Raw genomic sequence first — 20,532 nt, forward strand, 5'->3', positions numbered from 1 at the left:
AAGAAAGCAGGACCTTCCAGCAAAAGAGAGGAGGCGACGGAATGAGACGCAGAATATAGGTGGTGGCAGCATAGAAAGGAGAGGCGAGGATGGGGAATTAGACGCAGGAAGCAGGCGGTGGCAATAAATAGAGGAGGTGACAGAATGGGATGAAAAATGCAGGCGTGGCAGTAGAGAGAAGAGGAGGTGATGGAAGAGATGAAGCAGGCAGTGGCAGAAAAAAATGTAAATTTATTTGAATTTTTTTTAAGCATATAAGTTATAAGAAATTATAGTGAAAAGATATAGTAGAGTGAGATATATAGTGAGATAGAGTGGATAAATAAATAGATAGTGGATGAATAGATAGATAGATAAAGGAATGCAATTAAGAAAGCAGTAGGTGGAGGTTGAGAGAAGAGAGGAGGTGACGGAAGAGATGAAGCAGGCGGTGGCAGCAAAAGAAAATTTAAGCATAAAAGTTATAAGAAATTATAGTGAAGACAAATATATATATATATATATATATATATATATATATATTAGAGTGAGATATATAGTGAGATAGAGAGTGGATAAATAAATAGATAGTGGATTAATAGATAGATAGATATCTAGTGGGTAAATAGATAGATAGTGGATGAATAGACAGATAGTGAGTAGATAGACAGGTAGATGATAGATAGATAGTGGGTAGATAGATAGACATCTAGTGGGTAAATAGATAGATAGTGGATGAATAGATAGACAGTGGGTAGATAGATAGACAGATAGTGAGTAGATAGACAGGTAGATGATAGATAGATAGTGGGTAGATAGATAGATAGGGAAATGCAATAAAGAAAGAAGGCGGTGGAGGTTGAGAGAAGAGAGGACGTGATGTGGAAAGGGATGAAGAAAGCATGCGGTGGTAGCAGAGACAGTAGGTTACGGCAAATGGGATGCAGGAAGCAGGTGACAGCAGTAGAGAGAGGAGAGGAGGTGAATGAATGGGACAAAGAAAGCAGGCGGTGGCAGCAGAGACAGTAGGTGGCAGGGGATGGGACACAGGAAGCAGATGGTGGCAGCAAAGAGTGGAGGTGACGGTGAATGGGACACAGAAAACCAACGGTGGCAGCAGAGACAGTAGGTGAAGGGGAATAGGATGTAGGAAACAGGTGGTGGCAGTAGAGAGAGGAGCTGACAGAATGGGATGAAGAAAGCAGGAGGTGGCAACAGACAGTAGGTGAAGGGGAGTGGGACGCAGGAAGCAGGCAGTGGCAGTAAAGAGGAGAGTAGGTGACTAAATGGGATGTAGAGAGCAGGCCGTAGCAGAAGAGAGAAGAGAGGAGGTGATGGGGACAGGGATGAAGCAGGCGGTGGCAGCAGGTTTAATATTTTTGTGTCAGTTTATTTTTTCATGATACAACAACACAATAAAGGCGTGTGATGGTCTGGCTAGAGGGGGAACGGATGGAGGCCAGGTTTTTTTTTCTTAATTTCAATATTTTTGTGATGTTGTATTATGAAAAAAAAAAAAAAAAAAACATGGCTAGAAAGGGGCAGAAGTGGCAGAGAGAGAAGGTGATGGGAAACTGGATGCAGAATGTAGGGGGCAGCAGCAGAAAGCATAGAGGAAGACATAGGGAATAGGATACAGAAAGCAGGTGGTGGCAGCAGAGACAGTAGGTGACAGGGAATGGGACACAGGAAGCAGGCAGTGACAGTAGACAGAGGAGAGGAGGTGATGGAATGGAATGAAGAAAGCAGGCGGTGGCAGCAGATACACTAGGTGACGGGGAATGGTATGCAGACTATAGGCAGTGGCAGCATTTGAATGAGTGTAATCTACTCTGGCAAAGGCTACACACAGGTCAAGTAGTATAAGACTACAAGTATTTGATGGTGACGCTGGTAAGAGCAATTTGGGAATAGGATGCAGAAAGCAGGTGGTGGTGGCAAAGAAAGGAGAGGAATGGGATGAAGAAAGCAGGCGGTTGCAGCAAAAGAGAAAAGGCGACGGGGAATGAGACGCAGAATATAGGCGGTGGCAGTAAATAGAGGAGAGGAGGTGACAGAATGGGATGAAAAATGCAGGCGGTGGCAGTAGTGAGAAGAGAGGAGGTGACGGAAGAGATGAAGCAGGCGTGGCACATTTTTTTTTTTTATTTACATTTGAAACATTTTTAAGCATATACAGTATGTTATAAGAAATTATAGTGAAAATATGTAGTAGAGTGAGATATATAGTGAGATAGAGAGTGGATGAATAGATAGATAGATAGATAGATAAAGGAATGCGATAAAGAAAGCAGGCGGTGGAGGTTGAGAGGAGAGTAGAGGTGACGGAAGAGATGAAGCAGGCGGTGGCAGCAAAAAAAAAATTAAGCATATAAGATATTATAGTGAAGACATATATATTAGAGTGAGATATATAGTGAGATAGAAAGTGGAGAAATAGATAGTGGATTAATAGATAGATAGATAGATAGATAGATAGATAGATAGATAGATAGATAGCGGATAAATAAATAGATAGTGGATGATTAGATAGATAGATAGATAGTGGGAAAATAGATAGTGGATGAATAGATAACTAGATAGATAGATATTATTATTATTATAATTTTATTTATAAGGCACCACAAGTGTTTCGCAGCGCCGTACAAAGGAACAATACAGGGAGACAAATCTTGGCATAACATTGAATAAATAACAAAAATACAGTACAAATAAAGAGCGCCACAGATCAATACACATTACAGCTTAAAAGTAAGTAGTGAGGACTCAATCAACATACAACTAGAGGCCAATGATGGAGATGAGTATGCAGACGAAGATGGTCACTGAGTGTTGGAGTATAGGAGAGCTGTGAGTGAAATGTGAAGATAAGTGGGCTTTGACAACAGGAGGGAAGAGGGCCCTGCTCAGAGGAGCTTACAATCTAGTAGAAAGGGGAGACAGACAGATTACAAGAGGTGCAAGCGAGTGGGTGGTGGTTAGATAGCAGGATGTAAACAGGCAAGGGGTCGGAGAATCAGCTGGTTTATGCAGTGGAAGGGTACGCTTTGATGAATAGGTGAGTTTTCAGTGCCCGTTTGAAACTTTGCAAGGTCGGGGAGAGTCTAATGGAGCGAGGGAGTGCGTTCCACTGAAGGGGTGCAGCATGGACAAAGTCCTGTACTCTAGCATGGGAAGCAGTGATCAGGGTGGAGGAGAGACGACAGTCGTCAGCCGACCGTAGAGGGCGGGAGGGTGTATGAATGGAGATGAGTTTAGAGATATATGGAGTAATGGAATTTGAGATGGCCTTGTATGTGAGTGTGAGGTGTTTGAAGAGGATTCTGTAGGGGAATGGAAGCCATTGCAGATTTTGTTGAAGGGGAGTGGCAGAATTAGAGCGGCGGGAGAGGAGGATAAGCCTGGCTGCAGCATTGAGGACAGATTGGAGAGGAGCCAGTTGGGATTGAGCGAGGCCGGTGAGGAGAGCATTACAGTAGTCAAGCCGTGAGATGACCAATGCGTGGATGATCAGTTTAGTTGCACTCTGTGAGAGAAAGGGCCTGATGCGAGCAATGTTGCGTAACTGGAACCGGCAAGAATGGGCCAGGGCTTGGATGTGGGGTGCAAAGGAGAGGGAGGAATCAAGAGTGACACCCAGGCAGCGGAGTTGGGGAACGGGGGAGATGATGGTGTTGTTAACAGTGATAGAGATATTAGTAGGGCACATAGCTCTGGGTGGGGGAAAGATAATAAGTTCGGTTTTGTCCATATTCAGCTTCAGAAATTGCTCAGACATCCAGGTGGAGATGGCAGAGAGGCAGTTGGAAACTTGAGAGAAAACAGTGGGGGACAGATCAGGAGAGGAGAGGTAGATTTGGGTGTCATCCGCATAGAGGTGATATTGGAAGCCAAAGGAGTTAATGCGTGCACCAAAAGAGAGGAGGTGTACAGAGAGAACAGAAGGGGGCCAAGGACGGAACCCTGAGGGACCCCGACAGGAAGGATGGAAGGTGGTGAGGTGGAGCCAGAGGCAGAGACTGAGAAGGAACGGTTGAAGAGGTAAGAGGAAAACCAGTTGAAGACTGTGCCAGAGAGGCCAATGTTTTGGAGTGTGTGGAGGAGGAGAAGGTGATCCACAGTGTCAAAGGCAGCAGATAGGTCCAAAAGGATAAGCAGGGAGAAGTGACCCTTGGATTTGGCTGACAGCAGGTCATTGGTGACTTTCACTAGGGCAGATAGATAGATAGATAGATAGTGGGTAGATAGATAGACAGATAGTAAGTAGATAGATAGACAGGTAGATGATAGATAGAGAACAGGCCGTGGCAGCAGAGAGAAGAGAGGAGGTGATGGGGACAGGGAAGAAGCAGGTGGTGGCAGCAGGTTTAATATTTTTGTGTCAGTTTATTTTTTCATGATACAACAACACAATAATGGCGTGTGATGGTCTGGCTAGAGGGGGAACGGATGGAGGCCAGGTTTTTTTTTTTATTCATTTCAATATTTTTGTGATGTTGTATTATGAAAAAAAAAAATAACACAAAACATGGCTAGAAAGGGGCAGTGGTGGCAGAGAGAGAAGGTGATTGGAAACTGGATGCAAAAAGTAGGGGGCAGCAGCAGAAAGCACAGAGGAAGACATAGGGAATATGATGCAGAAAGCAGGTGGTGGCAGCAGAGACAGTAGGTGTCAGGAAATGGGACACAGGAAGCAGGCAGTGGCAGCAGAGAGAGGAGAGGAGGTGATGGAATGGAATGAAGAAATCAGGTGATGGCAGCAGAGACACTAGGTGACGGGGAATGGCACGCAGACTACAGGCAGTGGCAGCATTTGAATGAGTGTCATCTACAGTGGCAAAGGCTACACACGGGTCAAGTAGTATAAGACCTTTGTATTTGATGGTGATGCTGGTAAGAGCATTATGGGAAAAGGATGCAGAAGGAGGCAGAATGCAGGCAGTGGCGGAAAATAAAGGAGAGGAGGTGATGGAAAGGGATAAAAAAAAGCAGGTGGTGGCAGCAAAAGAGACGAGGGGATGGGGAATAAGACCCAGAATACAGGCGGTGGCAGGATAGAAAAGAGAGAAGAGGAAAGGGATGAAGAAAGCAGGCGGTGGCAGCAGAGACAGTAGGTGATGGAGAATGGAATGCAGGAAGCAGGCAGTGGCAGCAGAGAGGGAAGAGGAGGTGATGGAATGGGATGAAGAACGCAGGCGGTGGCAGCAAAGACAGTATGTGACTGTGAATGGGATACAGGGACCAGGTGGTGGCAGCGGGTGTGGTATGATTCACCGACAGTCGGGATCCCGACAGTCATTATCCCGACGTCGGGATCCCGACTGCCTGTTCTCAGACAGCGTGGCCAGTGCAACAAAGCCCCTTGCAGGCTCGCTGCGGGCACGGTGGCGAGCTACCTATTCTATTCTCCCTCTATGGGGGTCGTGGACCCCCACGATGAAAATAGCCGACGGCCGTCGGGAACCCGGCCGTCAGTGTTTTAACAGTCGGGATCCCGACGTCGGGTTAATGACTGTCGGGATCCCGACTGTCGGGACCCCGTCCGGCAGCCGTGGCAGCAAAGAGGAGGCAACAGTGAATGGGACACAGAATACAGGCATTGGCAGCAGAGACAGTAGGTGAAGGGGAATAGGATGTAGGAAGCAGGCGGTGGCAATAGAGAGAGGAGAGGAGGTGACGTGAATGAGACACAGAATACAGGCAGTGGCAGCAGAGACAGTAGGTGAAGGGCAATAGGAAGTAGGAAGCAGGTGGTTTGAAGTGAAGAGTGGAGTGGATGTGACGAGCAACGGGATGAAGAAAGCAGGCAGATAGAGGAGAGTAGGTGACTCAATGGGATGTAGAGAGAAGGAAGTGGAAGCAGAGAGAAGAAAGGAAGTGCTGGGGAAAGTGATGAAGCAGTCGGTGGTAGCAAAGACAAGAGGTCTAATATTTTTGTGTCAGTTTCTTTTTTCATGATACAACAACACAATAAAGGCGAGTGATGGTCTGGCTAGTGGGGACGGTTGGAGGCCAGGTTTATTTTTTTCTTTACATTTTAATATGTTTATGATGTTGTATTATGAAAAAATAAAGTAACCCAAAACATGGCTAGAAATTGGCATTGGTGCAGAGAAAAGTGATGGGAAACTGGATGCAGAAAGTATGCCGTGGCAGCAGAAAGCGTTGAGGAAGAGATAGGAAAAAGGAAAAAGGAAAAAGGTGGTAGCAGTATAGAGTGGAGATAATGTGGCAAGCAATGGGATGCAGGAAGCAGGTGGTTGCAGCAGAAGGAGAAGAGGTGACAATGGGGAATGTAGCGCAGAAAGCAGGTGGTGTCAGCAAAGAAGGAGGAGAGAAAGAGTTAGGGAATGAAGTGCAGAAAGCAGGTGGTGTCAGCAGAGAGAGGAGAGATAGTGTTAGGGAATGGAATGCAGAAAACAAGCAGTAGTCGCAGAGAGAAGAGAGGAGGTGACAGGGAATGGGATGCCAAAAGTAAGCAGTGGCAGGAGAGGAGGAGAATGCAATGCAGAAAACAGGCTGTATGGGCAGAGAGAGGAGGTGAAGGGAAATGTGATGCAGACTACAGCCGGTGGCAGCATAGAAGGGAGAGGATGAGGAATGGATTGAAGAAAGCAGGCGGTGGCATCAGAGACAGGAGGTGATTGTGAATTGGAGGCAGGAAGCAGGCGGTGGCAGTAAATAGAGGAGGTGACAGAATGGGATGAAAAATGCAGGTGGTGGCAGTAGAGAGAAGAGAGGCAGTGACGGGGAGATGAAGCAGGCGGAGGTAGCAAAGACAGGAGGTGGTGAGGATTGGGATGCAGACTACAGGCGGAGGTAGCAAAGAAAGAAGAGGAGAGGAATGGGATGAAGAAAGCAGGCAGTGGCAGCAGAGACAGGAGGTGACAGAGAATTTAACATTGAATACCGTAATTGTTTTAATCATAAAAGTGTATTGAAATTATATTGAAGATATACAAAATCAAATACACAAGTCAAGAAATCAAGATAAATTTTAATTATTTTGTGTTAGTTTACTTTTTTTATAGGATAGGTGATGGAGTAAGGGATAAAGATAGCAGGAGGTGGAGGTTGAGAGAAGAGAGGAGGTGAGGGGAAAGGGATAAAAAAAGCAGGCGGTGGCAGCAGAGACAGTAGGTGCCGGGGAATGGGATGCAAGAAAGCAGGCAATGGCAGCAGAGAGAGGAGGTGATGGAATGGGATGAAGAAAGCAGGAGGTGGCAACAGAGACAGTAGGTGCCTGGGAATGGAACGCAAGAAGCAGGCAGTGGCAGCAGAGAGATGAGAGGGGGTGACTGAATGGGATGAAGAAACCAGGCTTTGGCAGCAGAGACAGTAGGTGACAGGGAATGGAACGCAGGAAGCAGGTGGTGGCAGCAGAGGGAGGAGAGGAGGTGACGGAATGGGATGAAGAACGCAGGCGGTGGCAGCATAGACAGTAGGTGATGGTGAATAGAACACAGGGACCAGGTGGTGGCAGCAAAGAGAGGAGGTGGCAGTGAATGGGACACAGACAACAGGCAGTGGCAGCAGAGACAGTAGGTGAAGGGGAATAGGATGTAGGAAGCAGGAGGTGGCAATACAGAGAGAAGTGACAGAATGGGATGAAGAAAGCAGGAGGTGGCACCAGAGACAGTAAGTGATGCGGAATGGGACACAGAAAGGAGGTGGTGGCAGCAAGGGGAGGAGGTGACGTGAATGGGACACAGAATAAAGGCAGTGGCAGCAGAGACAGTAGGTAAAGGGGAATAGGAATAGGAAGCAGGTGGTGGAAGTAGAGAGTGGAGAGGATGTGACAAGCAACGGGATGAAGAAAGCAGGCAGTGGCTACAGACAGTAGGTGAAGGGGAGTGGGACACAGGAAGCAGGCGATGGCAGTAGATAGAGGAGAGTAGGTGACTCAATGGGATGTAGAGAGCAGGAAGTGGAAGCAGAGAGAAGAAAGGAAGTGCTGGGGAAAGTGATGAAGCAGTCGGTGGTAGCAAAGACAGGAGGTCTAATATTTTTGCGTCAGTTTATTTTTTCATGAAATAACAACACAATAAAGGCGAGTGATGGTTTGGCTAGAGGGGACGGTTGGAGGCCAGGTTTTTATTTTCTTTACATTTTAATATTTTGATGAAAAAATAAACCAACCCAAATCATGGCTAGAAAGGGGCATTGGTGCAGAGAAAGGTGATGGGAAACTGGATGCAGAAAGTAGGTGGTGGCAGCAGAAAGCGTAGAGGAAGAGATAGGGAATAGGATGCAGAAAGCAGGTGCTGGCGGCAGAGAGAGGATGGGTGACAGGGAATGTGATGCAGAAAGCAGGCAGTGGTGGCATAGAGGAGGAAAAAGGGATGCAGAAAGCAGGCAGTAGTAGCAGAGAGAGGAAAGAAACTGACAGGGAATGGGACACAGGGAGCAGGTGGTAGCAGTATAGAGGAAAGGAGGGGAGTGGGATGCAGGAAGCAGGCGGTAGTAGCAGATCGAGGAGAATAGGTGACTGAATGGGATGTAGAGAGCAGGCAGTGGCAGCAGACAGTAGGTGAAGGGGAGTGGGATGCAGAAAGCAGGCAGGGTGGCAGATAGAGAAAAGGAGGTTATGGGGAATGGGACGCAACAAGCAAGCAGTGCTGGCAGAAAGAGTAGTTGACATGACTTTCCACAGTCTCCCACTTATCCTGTTATACAGGGTGAAGTATTGTGGTACATCAGCGCTCACCGCTCATTGCCTGCCCATACACACTAGGAGATTTTGAGTTAAAAGTAGCTCAAAACGGAAAAAGTGGCAACTTTGAGCTCAAAAGCGCCTAGTGTGTATGGGCCTCAACTTTCCTCCAACCCAGGGGCGTAGCTACAATAAAGGCAGCCCCCGCAGCTGCTTGGGGGAGCCACCTGCGGTGGGCGCCCGGCATACTAACTAATGTGTCAAAGCGTGTGACAGGCAGCAGCTGCTGCTGGACGGGACTCAGGGAGCCGGGGCTTACATAGAAGGGCAGCAGCAGCAGAGAAAGTGACTTTACTTTCACTTTCCACGCTGCAGTTCTGAGCCCCGCCTCCTCCCTCCAGTCACTGCTGACTGAGAACAAGCATGGATTCCTGGAGCTGGAGCTGTTGCCTCTTCTCTGCCAGGGGACAATAAAGCTGGCCCCGACAAACACCTGCTGCTGGTCTCCCTAGTGCTGCTGCTGGCAGGCCCCTACCCAGCGCCAGTGGTATGTTACAATATTATTAATATCTTGGGATATATGTATGGATGTCATTTTGGGGACATATGGATGTATGTATGCATGAGGGTGCAGTGTATGTATGTATGTATGTATGTATGTATGTATGTATGAGGGAGGCAGTGTGTGTATGTATGTATGCATAAGGAAGTCAGTGTATGTATGTATGTATGTATGTATGTATGCATAAGGAAGTCAGAGTATGAATGTATGTATGTATGTATGTATGCATTAGGAAGTCAGTGTATGTATGTATGTATGTATGTATGTATGCATGCACAAGGTAGGTAGTGTATGGATGGTTGTATGTATGTATGTATGAATGAGGGAGGCAGTGTATGTATGCATTAGGAAGTCAGTGTATGTATGTATGTATGAGGGAGGCAGTGTGTGTATGTATGTATGTATGTATGTATGTATGTATGCATAAGGAAGTCAGTGTATGTATGTATGTATGTATGTATGCATGCATGCATGCATGCATGCATGAGGTAGGTAGTGTATGGATGGTTGTATGTATGTATGAGGGAGGCAGTGTATGTATTTATGTATGCATAAGGAAGTCAGTGTATGTATGTATGTATGAGGGAGGCAGTGTATGTATGCATAAGGAAGTCAGTGTATGTATGTATGTATGTATGTATGTATGCATGCATGAGGTAGGTAGTGTATGGATGGTTGTATGTATGTATGTATGTATGTATGAGGGATGCAGTGTATGTATGTACTGTATGTATCTGTATGTATCAGGGAGGCAGTGTATGTATGTATGTATGTATGTATGTATGTATGTATGTATGTATGTATGTATGAGGTAGTCCGTCTATGCCCGCCCCCCAGTCCTGTGTTTCATCCCAGTGCCTACCCCACTCCCTGCCCAATATCTGTCCCCACTCTACCTGCCCAGTATCTGCCCGCCGACTCACTGGATATCCTCTCTCTCCCCCCTATGCCTGCCCAGCATCTGCCCCCCTCCTCTCCCTCCGTACCCCTTCTCCCTGTCCACCATCCGGCCTCTGTCTGCCCACCATCCATCTCCTCTCTCTGCCCACCATCCGTTCCCCCTCTCACTGTCAACCATCCCTCCCCCCACTCCCTGCAAACCACCCCTCTCTCTGCCCACCATTCATCCCCCCTCCCTCTTCCCAGCACCTGTCTTCCTCTCTCTGTCCATTGTCTGTCCCTCTCCATCCCCAGCATCTCTCCCCCTCTCTCTGTCCAGCATCTGTACCACCTCCCTGCCCATCACCTGTCCCCCTCTTCCTGCCCGACATCTGTACCACCCTCTCTCTACCCAGCATCTGCCCCATGCGCAGCATCTATCTCCCCTCTCCCCACATCTGTTTCCCTCTCTCTGCCCAGCATATACCCATCTGTCCCCAGCTAGAACTGTATCCCATGCACCCGGAATGATGAAAATTAATTTGTGGCTCCTGGGAACAGTATTTCCTTGGAGTCCACAACCCGTTTTATTAGACCATACACACTTTTCTAGGAACCTGCACGAAACTGCCCCCCCATTTATTTATTGTAGTGCCCCCACTGTCATTTTTTCTGGATCCCTGTGTCTGTGTGTGTGTGTGTGTGTCTGTCTGTCTGTCTGTCTGTCTGTCTGTCTGTGTATGTGTGTATATGTATATATATATATATATATATATATATATATATATGTATAGTTAGTGGGGGGGGGGCGCCACAACTTTTTTGGCTTGGGGGAGCAAAATATATAGTTACGCCACTGCTCCAACCATCCAACTTTTATGTTCTGTGCTGCTCCACATACCTAACAAACTTTATCATTAGTGTAAACCAGCCAACTTCTGTCGCTCTCCAACTTGTGATGTCACAGAGGCAAGCGGGCAGTGTCTGTATACTTCTGTATGCCTTGAGTAAATAAACATTTTGTCAGAAAAATAAAAAACACTTTTGCATGTGTATTTATATCAATAAAACTAGAGAACCACAAGTGCCAGTTTACCCTGGGATCTGTAGTTTATTATCTCCTGCAGGAATTAATAAATTGACATCTTGCTAAATAGGCTTCAGTGTATACAAAATAATGAGTAATGCAGACCCTAGAAACCAGTATATTTGCACATGCCCTGGTCCCATAGATGTTTGTGGGCAGCTGACGGTACTGCCAGATCCAATGTGCTGGAGCCAAGGTCCTCTGTCCCCTGCATACTGCAGCATGGAACGCCCCCTGTCCAGGATGGTAGAAGACATCGCTACTCACAGATCTTTTATTATTGAAATAACATCTGCTAGGAAGTTTACATGCTCTCTCAATATTTGTAAAACTTCTTTTTATAATAAATTCTATCTATTGTACCCATCACCCTTATTTCTCTGGTTTATTTTTTGCTCCTATATTACATATATTATAAAGAGCATGATCTCTCATCCTGTGATGTGAATACATTTCTAATTCCAGGAATACACAATGCCATAACAAATGGAATATGGGGTGTTGGGATACTTGCAGACGTACTATTACACTAGTGTGATTCTTGCGGTGACCCAAACTTGTACCAATACTCTGAATGAATTAGTCGGGTGGTCAGGATTAGTATCAGGTTCCCACAGACCTCAGTGTCCGCACAATGAAGCAGATCGGCTTTCTGGACATTGGAGTCTGGCAATCTGTCCACAGGGATTACAAGTTGCCTATAAACCCCGTATTTAATGTACATGTCACCCTTGTTCTGTCCTAATATTTTATTACTATTCTTGGTCTAGATCTACAATAAAACTCAAAAGGTCGATATGGGGTTTTCAAAAGGTCGACACAGTGGACATGGACACCGTATCGGTGCATCGCGTCCCCTCGCATGGCTGGCTGTGCTCACCATACTTCGGGCACGGTGCCTCGTTACGCTTGGCACACTATTTTATTCTCCCTGCACGCCTTAGTGGATGGTAGGGCATGAAAATCCGCATGTCGGCACATGTCAGCTAAAAATATAACAAATAAACATTGGCCTTTTGGCTGTCGACCTTCCCCATGTTGACCTAATTCTTGTGTCGACCTAAACCCATGTCAACCTTTTGAGGTTGTTGACCTTCAATGGTTGACCCAGTATATGTCGACCTTCCTGTGGTCGACCTAGTGACCGTTCCTTATCTGGATAACCTTCAGAATACACAAATTGGCCACCGCGGCTCTGTAATATGGTGCTGTAAATCTGTGTCGGAAGAGTATCCTGTCCCCGCCCCGCTATACAATGCTGAAATTACTGAGGATTCACTATGAAATCCCGACAGACAAAATCCCGACATTTAAAATCCCGACAAGGACAAAATCCCGACATTTAAAATCCCGACATATAGAATGCACAGGTGAAAAAGTCAACATGACTTTGAGTCGACAGGTCGCAAGGTTTCACCTGTACATTCTATATGTCGGTATTTTGACCTTGTCGGGATATTAATGTCGGGATTTTGTCCTTGTCGGGATTTTGACCCATTCAAGATTTTGACCATGTCGGGATTTTGACTGCATCCAATTACTGACCAACATTTGGTAAAGCTGCGTACACAGCCCTGGGCACACTATGGGAACAATTACACCAAAGCATCTGTCAGCACTAGCTTGATAAAATGTCCTGCAATTTAATTCTTCAAAATGTAATCTTCAGTGATATCATTCCCCCGATCTTAGACGCTCCAAGAGAGGAGAAGCAAAACTCCCTAGTGCAGTGGTTCCCAAACTGTGTGCCGTGGCACCCTGGGGGCCTCAGGACACTTTCAGGGTTGACTTGGGTTGGGGGTCCAGGAAAAACTTCAATTATTTATGGTCAGTGTGTTAGGAAAATCCAGATGTGTGGACAGACAGAAGAGAATCCTGTCCCTCATCACATAAGTGAACCTAAGAATGACATATAAACACAAATTACTTAATATTCTTTGTGAAATATCTCAATAGGAAACCTTTGGTCTAGGGGTGACGCAAAAAGCATGTGATTATCTAGGGCGCCATGATGTTCGGGAGCCACTGCCCTAGTGTATAACAGCATCATTCTAAGTACAACCCCAAGCAGGTCAGGTGGAGTCTCCTACCAGAGGACATGCGCTATGTTTTATGGCTGACAATTGCGCATCCACAGAGAGGATTACATCCTATTCGGGTGAGGCCAATATTGGGAATCACACCGTCACCATTCAGCAGCAACTCCTATGAAACAAATGGAGAAAACTAGTTTAAACAGTATTTATCAAAGTGCAGAAGAATAAAAACATAAAGTGCAGGAGTGAATTGGACTCTGACTAGTTGCATAGTCTACTATAGAAAAAGGTAACGTAATCACAACAGTAACATGTACAGTACATCAGGTGCCCCCAGGTTACCCGCCAGGCTCAGAGTTGGGATGCAGTTTAAATCCCGACGCCGGAATCCCGACTGCCGAAATCCCGACCGCCGGAATCCCGACAGTTTCTCCCTCCGTGGGTGTCCACGTCCACGTCCCCCCCTTGTCGGGATTTTGGCGGTCGGGATTCCGGCGTCGGGATTTTGAATGCCGGGATCCCGACCGCCGGGATTTCATCTGAATCCTCAGAGTTACCCGGCAGGTTACCCGCCAGGCTCAGAGTCTAATAGGGCGTGCACACGGTTCGATTACAGATGGAGCCCCTGCCATCCTTGGCCGGGGCTCGCCAGACCCTCCCCGCTGGCGAGCGCTGGCGGCAGGGGCTTCACTGAACTGGGACACGCGTGTGTCTCACACGCACGCGCGTCCCAGTCTCTCGGCAGGGATGCTGCGTGTCCCTTCCCATCTCCGCTTCAGACGGGCAGGGTTAGGGGGCGCTCGGGGCGGCAAGGGCGAAGGTGGGGGAGGCGGTGGGGACCGGAGGAAGGCTCCGTTTCCCAGGGGGCGCGCTTTATGTCTATTTTGCTATTCGATTTTTGCTTCAAATCGAACAGAAATTTAACGTATTAGATTTTCATTCGATCCCCAATACGCGGCACCGTGGCATCGAAATCAAATAGAAAAATAGACTGTGCGGCAAGACCATATAGTACAGATCTGTACTTTACAGTCTAAATCGAATGTGTACTCGCAACATTCGATCCGATCCCAATTTATTCGGGATTGAATAGAAAGTATATTGCACCGTGTGTACACCCCATAACAGCGCTCTGGTAATCCCTCCTCACCTACTTGTTTCCATACCAGGTGCATATTCCTCAAGTCATGCCATGGGATCAGGCTGCCATAAAGCACGGCTATTGCTGCCCTGATCTGGCAGGACGGATGCATTCACCGACAATTGAATTCCTCCACTAAATCTGCATCTGAAAACTATAAACCAAATCAATATAACAAATCATTGTCAAATCATTGGATTATTTATATGGACAAATTATATTGACCCCAGATTTTACCAGAATTATGGGGCAATTCTCAAGGATTTGCCTTAGTTTGCCTCAGGCCAAACAAACATGGGTAATATACAGTAGGAGCCCAGGAGATACAGCAGTGCACCACACACTGATAGAGATGGTCTTACATCATTTTCTAGGGGACATCACTAGTCTGCGTGCTGCTGCTTTAAGGATGATATTGAAAGTGACAGTCACCTCCTCAGGCCACATACTGTTATGGGGCCTACACATGGAGAGATTTCTTACGTTACTTCAGGGTTGCTGACTTTTACAGTCTCCTCTCCGGGAGAACCCTGGAAAGGAGACTGTCAGCAGCACTTCTGGGGGGCGGGGCTGATGGAGAGATCATTAGTCCATGCCCCCAGTAATGCAAATCCTGCAATTTGTGGGTCTCTGAGTAAGGGGCAGGGCTAAATAACGGCGATTTGCATATTTAGCCCCGCCCCCTCCGCCGACCATTTTAAATGTAAAACTCTGCCACCGGGTAAATGCGGGGGTCTGCCGGTATCTGGGAGTGTTGCCCACCTGTCCGGGGGGCCCGGCAGGGGGACACGATTTTCGGGACCTTCCCAGCCATTCCGGGAGGGTAGGCAACTCTGCGTTACATATACATGACTGAACAGTTAGAGAAGAAGCTGCTGGCCCACGGCTACCAAGTATCAGTAACTGGGATAAAATAATATGGGTGTGGTATAAAAACCCGACAGTCGGGATTCCGACAGTCATTAGTCAGACGTCGGAATCCCGACTGCACAGCGTGGGGAGTGCAATGAAGCCCCTTGCGGGCTCGCTGCGCTCGCCACGCTGCGGGCACGGTAGCGAGCTGCGCTCACCACCTGTTTTTTTTCTCCCTCTATGGGGGCCATGGACCCCCACGAGGGAGCAGTCGGGATTCTCCCCGGGTGCCAGGCAGCACAGTAACGATCGGGTGCAGTGAATATATGAATATGTAATGAGCGGCTCGGCTCCGGCGCCCCCTGCTGGCTGCTGTGTAAAAAATAAAAAATATATATATTTTTTTTTAAATTAAATATATATTCATGTGCTTACAGCACATGAATAAAATTGCATGCCCCTCCTCAGAATAAAATTCCAGATTTTTTGACACCAAATGTAAAAAACAAAACACTTTATTTTAAAAGTTCACCTTCCACTTCTACATAAAAAGAACGCGATTGCTACTCGGTGAATCATGGCGAAAAAAACCTTCAAATGTATTCGCCATGTGGTCATTGAATGGGGTGATTCACCGTTTTAGTCAAAAATTCGCCAAACAGCACAAATTCGCCATAAAAACATGGCGAATCAGGCTCATTGAATACCGCCCCATGTAGGAACCACTTCATTAAAAACACATTAGGTACGTACAGTATATACAGCGCAGTATTACTACTGCATTAAACAGTTGATTTTAAATTTAACAAAAATCATCTTAAAAAATCTATGGACAACTTATGGGGTATGGATCAGTAGGTCTACAAGAGAATGGTCAACAAGCATTGGGTCGCCACCATTAGGTTGACATGCAGAAAGGTCAACATGGGTCTAGGTTGACAGGTCAGTAGTTCGACATGGGCAAGGTCAACAGTCAAAGGTCGACATTGGGTTTTCATTCTTTTTTTACCCAAATTTCTACACAGAAAACATGGACACTGAACCGTAGCACCGCGTCTCCTCGCTTCGGGCTACGCTCGGCACACAATACCGCCTGTTGGCGCATGTCGGCTCAAAAAACTGTGAAAAACACAATGTCGACCTTTTCACTGTCAACCTTGCCCATGTTGACCTAATGTTTGTGTTGACCTAATGACCTGTTGACCTAGACCCATGTCGACCCAGACCCATGTGGACCTAGACCCATGTCGGCCTTTCTGCATGTTGACCTAATGGTGTCGACCCAATGCTTGTCGACCTAATGACAGTATCCCACCTGTAGCTACACCTGCCTGAGGCAGTAGGGTTTGGGGAAAACACTGCATAGATCTCTGTCTCTCCTTTCATGGGTATGGGTCGTTGGGTTGACCCAATTTGGGTTGACATACATTGGGTCGACACAGTTAGGTTGGCAGGCCATAGGTCAACACCTATGAAAGGTTGACATAGCTTAGGTCAACGGGGACTTTAGGTCGGCATGAAAAAGGTCAACATTTTTTGTGTGTGTGTGTGTGTCTATGCTGACTTACGTCAATATGAAAACTGTATAAGTGTAAAACAAAACATGTCGACCATCTTTATATTGACCTTTATCATATCGACCTAAAGTCCCTGCTGACCTAGGCCATGACGATATTATATAGGTGACGACCTAACAGTGTCGACCCAATGTACAGTATGCCTACCTAATAAAGGCCAACCTAACAACCATATCCAACCTTCATAACCAGCCACACATTCCGGTACTGGGCAGTTAGGGGGAAATCAGCATGGAGTACCAGTAACCAGCACCGCACAATGCCATAGCAGGGGAACACATTACACCTACATCCGCCATACAGGCCCAGATGTAGGGCCTCATAGGCCTGGAGCTGTTCAAGGGCCTATTATGAGAAGTGGAGGCCAATACCATGTAATGGTGTGTACACACAGCAGGATATGCCGTGAGATGCGAATCCCGATACGATCAGATCTTATCGGGACTCGCATCGCACGGCATGCAGAGTGACAATTTAGACTACATAGTGCAGATCTGCAGTATATAGTCTTGGCTGCCCTCTCTATTTCACTGCCGATTTGCGCTCACACGGGAGCACGCATCGGCAGCGCATCGGGCTCGCAAGCCCTAGAAAAGCATGTGATCTGCATGCGATATGGCTTCCGATGTTCACTATATCGGCAACATCGGAAGCCATATCGCCCCGTGTGTACACACTATGAGACCTATACACTATGGACCTTATTCAGGTGCATTCGCAAGGCCGCGTTTCCACAGGGCAGATGTTTGTTGTTTGCGCATGTGCATTTTAATGCATGTGCTGGGTGCATGCACCCACGGCGATCAAACTGTGCACGCACCCAACCTTGCAGCCGGAGGGCAGGGGCGGCTCATTAGCATATGGGAATGCCCAGCCTTCCATGCGTGTTTCCATGAGAACGTTGGGTGTTCTCATGTTAATGCACCGATGAAGCTGGTGCGATGGGCGGCAGCTGACATCACCGGATGTCAGCTGCCCACCCTCTTCCCTCAGATTGGGAACCTTAGATGTGTGTGCACGTTCCACATCATTCAATGGTCGGCGATGTGGGTGTTACCCCGCAGGCTGCGAATGGATGTTTATGTAAAACTTCCATTCGCAGCCAGTGCGTGCGAACACACACTGTGAATGGGTGGCGGACAAGTTGCAATACTTTATGTTCATCCATGTGACTGTGGTGTCTGCCTGGTGATCATCACGCTGCCATGGTGATGGGCCTATTTATGTGGAGGTCTGGAGCTGCCCATTGTTCGTCTGGCCCTGATGCTGTGTTATGTGCAGGAGTGATTAGTAAGCTGCAGCTGGTCCATGGTTACAGCTCCCAGCTCAGATTCTGCAACAATGTAACAATGAGCTGCAGAGATTAACCCTCTCTATGACAGCTGCACAGGGATCTCACACCCTGTATTCAGTGCTATCACATTATCCTGCCCCAAACTGGTGTTCCATACCTCCCAACTGTCACGATTACAGAGGGACAGTCCCAATTTTCGGGTCCTGTCCCGCTGTCCCACCCGCGGCAGGCATTGTCCTGCTGCGGGGGGTGGCAGTTGGGAGACCCCCCAATCTAATAGAATAGACGCTGTGCGCATGCATGAACGTTATTCGCCGGTACACAGAAAACGCTGTAATTGGCTGTTCACATTTGAACAGCCAATCACAGCGATCGCCGACGGGGGGGGCGGCATCGCAGCCCCCCCTGGGCATGCAGGGACATGTCTGCTGTCAGGGACAGCAGACATGTTTAAACTGTCACCGCGTCTATAGACGCGGTGACAGTTTAAAGCCATGACGTACATTTATGCCATGTGTCGGGAAGTACATCCCGGCCATGACGTAAATGTACGTCAAATGTCGGGAAGGGGTTAAAAAAGGTTTAAATATATTCAATTGCTTCACTCCATTCTGTCGTTCATGCAATAGCCCTACATTAAAGCACCCAGCCTCCGTTACACTCCGGCTGGTGCTTCAGCAAGCTCACGAAATGTGACACCCCCATAGTGTTACAGTGCCCGCTTTATTACACAGAGAATGTCGCAGTGCCCACCTTATTACATAGAGTGTTGAAGTGCCCACCTTATTACACAGAGTGTTGAAGTACCCACCTTATTACATAGAGCAGTGATTTTCAACCTTTTTACCTTGCGGCACACTAAACAAGATTTAAAAATTGCCAAGGCACACCATGAGATCCCCACAGGGCAAAACACTTTGGCCCCCACCGGAAAAAAAAAAAACCTAATGGCCCCCATATAAAAACAATCACACTGGTCCCCACAGGTAACAAAAATAGAATACCTTGGCCCTTTACATGAAAAGAAGAGGCTGGTAAATAACAGTTGAACTGGTGGTGCCTATAAACTGGTGTGGGCATCTCTATATCTGGGGGCACACTTGAGAACAGCTCAAGGCACACTAGTGTGCCACGGCACAGTGGTTGAAAAACACTGACATAGAGTGTCGCAATGCCCGCATTATTACAGAGTGTCGCAGTGCAAGCAATTATTACAGTAAGTGTTGCAGTGCCCGCATACTTAAACAGTGTCACAGTGCCCTCCTTATTACAGTCTCGGAGTGCCCGCATTATTACAGAAAGTGTTGCAGTGTGTTGACAGTGTCAGAGTGCCCTCCTTATTGTGTTGACAGTGTCAGAGTGCCCTCCTTATTACATAGAGAGTGGTGCATTGCCTACCTTATTACAGAGAGTGTCCCAGTGCCCACCTTATTACAGAGAGTGTCGCAGTGCCCGCCTTATTACAGACAATTTCACAGTGCATGCCTTATTACACAGTGTTACAGAGAGTGTCGCAGTGCCCGCCTTATTACAGAGTATCACAGTCCCAAAGCGATGCTCAATATGTATGCGCTATATAAGAAACTGTTCATGAATAAATAATTACAGAGTTTCACAGTGCCTGCCTTTTTATGTAGTGTTGCAATGCCTGCCTTCTTACAGAGAGTGTCACAGTGCCCGCCTTCTTACAGTGAGTGTCGCAGTGCCCGCCTTATTACAGAGAGCGTCGCAGTGCATGCCTTCTTTCAGAAAGTGTTGCAGTGCCCGCCTTCGTACAGAGTGTCGCAGTGCCCGCATTATTACAGAAAGTGTTGCAGTGCCCACCTTCTTACAGAGAGTGTCGCAGTTCCCGCCTTATTACGGAGAGTGTCGCAGTGCTCGCCTTATTACAGAAAGTGTCACAGTGCCTGCCTTCTTTCAGAAAGTGTCGCAGTGCCCGCATTATTACAGAGTGTCGCAGTGCAAGCAATTATTACAGTAAGTGTTGCAGTGCCCGCATACTTAAACAGTGTCACAGTGCCCTCCTTATTACAGTCTCGGAGTGCCCGCATTATTACAGAAAGTGTTGCAGTGTGTTGACAGTGTCAGAGTGCCCTCCTTATTGTGTTGACAGTGTCAGAGTGCCCTCCTTATTACATAGAGAGTGGTGCATTGCCTACCTTATTACAGAGAGTGTCCCAGTGCCCACCTTATTACAGAGAGTGTCGCAGTGCCCGCCTTATTACAGACAATTTCACAGTGCATGCCTTATTACACAGTGTTACAGAGAGTGTCGCAGTGCCCGCCTTATTACAGAGTATCACAGTCCCAAAGCGATGCTCAATATGTATGCGCTATATAAGAAACTGTTCATGAATAAATAATTACAGAGTTTCACAGTGCCTGCCTTTTTATGTAGTGTTGCAATGCCTGCCTTCTTACAGAGAGTGTCACAGTGCCCGCCTTCTTACAGTGAGTGTCGCAGTGCCCGCC

At 47.2% G+C, this 20,532-nt stretch overlaps 1 long non-coding RNA gene across 1 annotated transcript in view; it reads right to left on the bottom strand.

The window, feature by feature from the left end:
• LOC146027105 (uncharacterized) overlaps positions 1 to 13,308 on the bottom strand; it is a 32,405-nt gene extending 19,097 nt beyond the window's left edge. The window contains exons 1-2 of the long non-coding RNA XR_014454671.1: positions 13,251 to 13,308; positions 10,975 to 11,075 (exon numbers count right to left, since the gene is read on the bottom strand). This is a non-coding gene — a long non-coding RNA (uncharacterized LOC146027105). The remainder of the gene's footprint in view (positions 1 to 10,974; positions 11,076 to 13,250) is intronic.
• Positions 13,309 to 20,532: the final 7,224 nt, after the last annotated feature.

This window comes from Crinia signifera, chromosome 8, assembly GCF_055691185.1.
Source record: "Crinia signifera chromosome 8, ASM5569118v1, whole genome shotgun sequence".
Classification (NCBI taxonomy): Eukaryota; Metazoa; Chordata; class Amphibia; order Anura; family Myobatrachidae; genus Crinia; species Crinia signifera.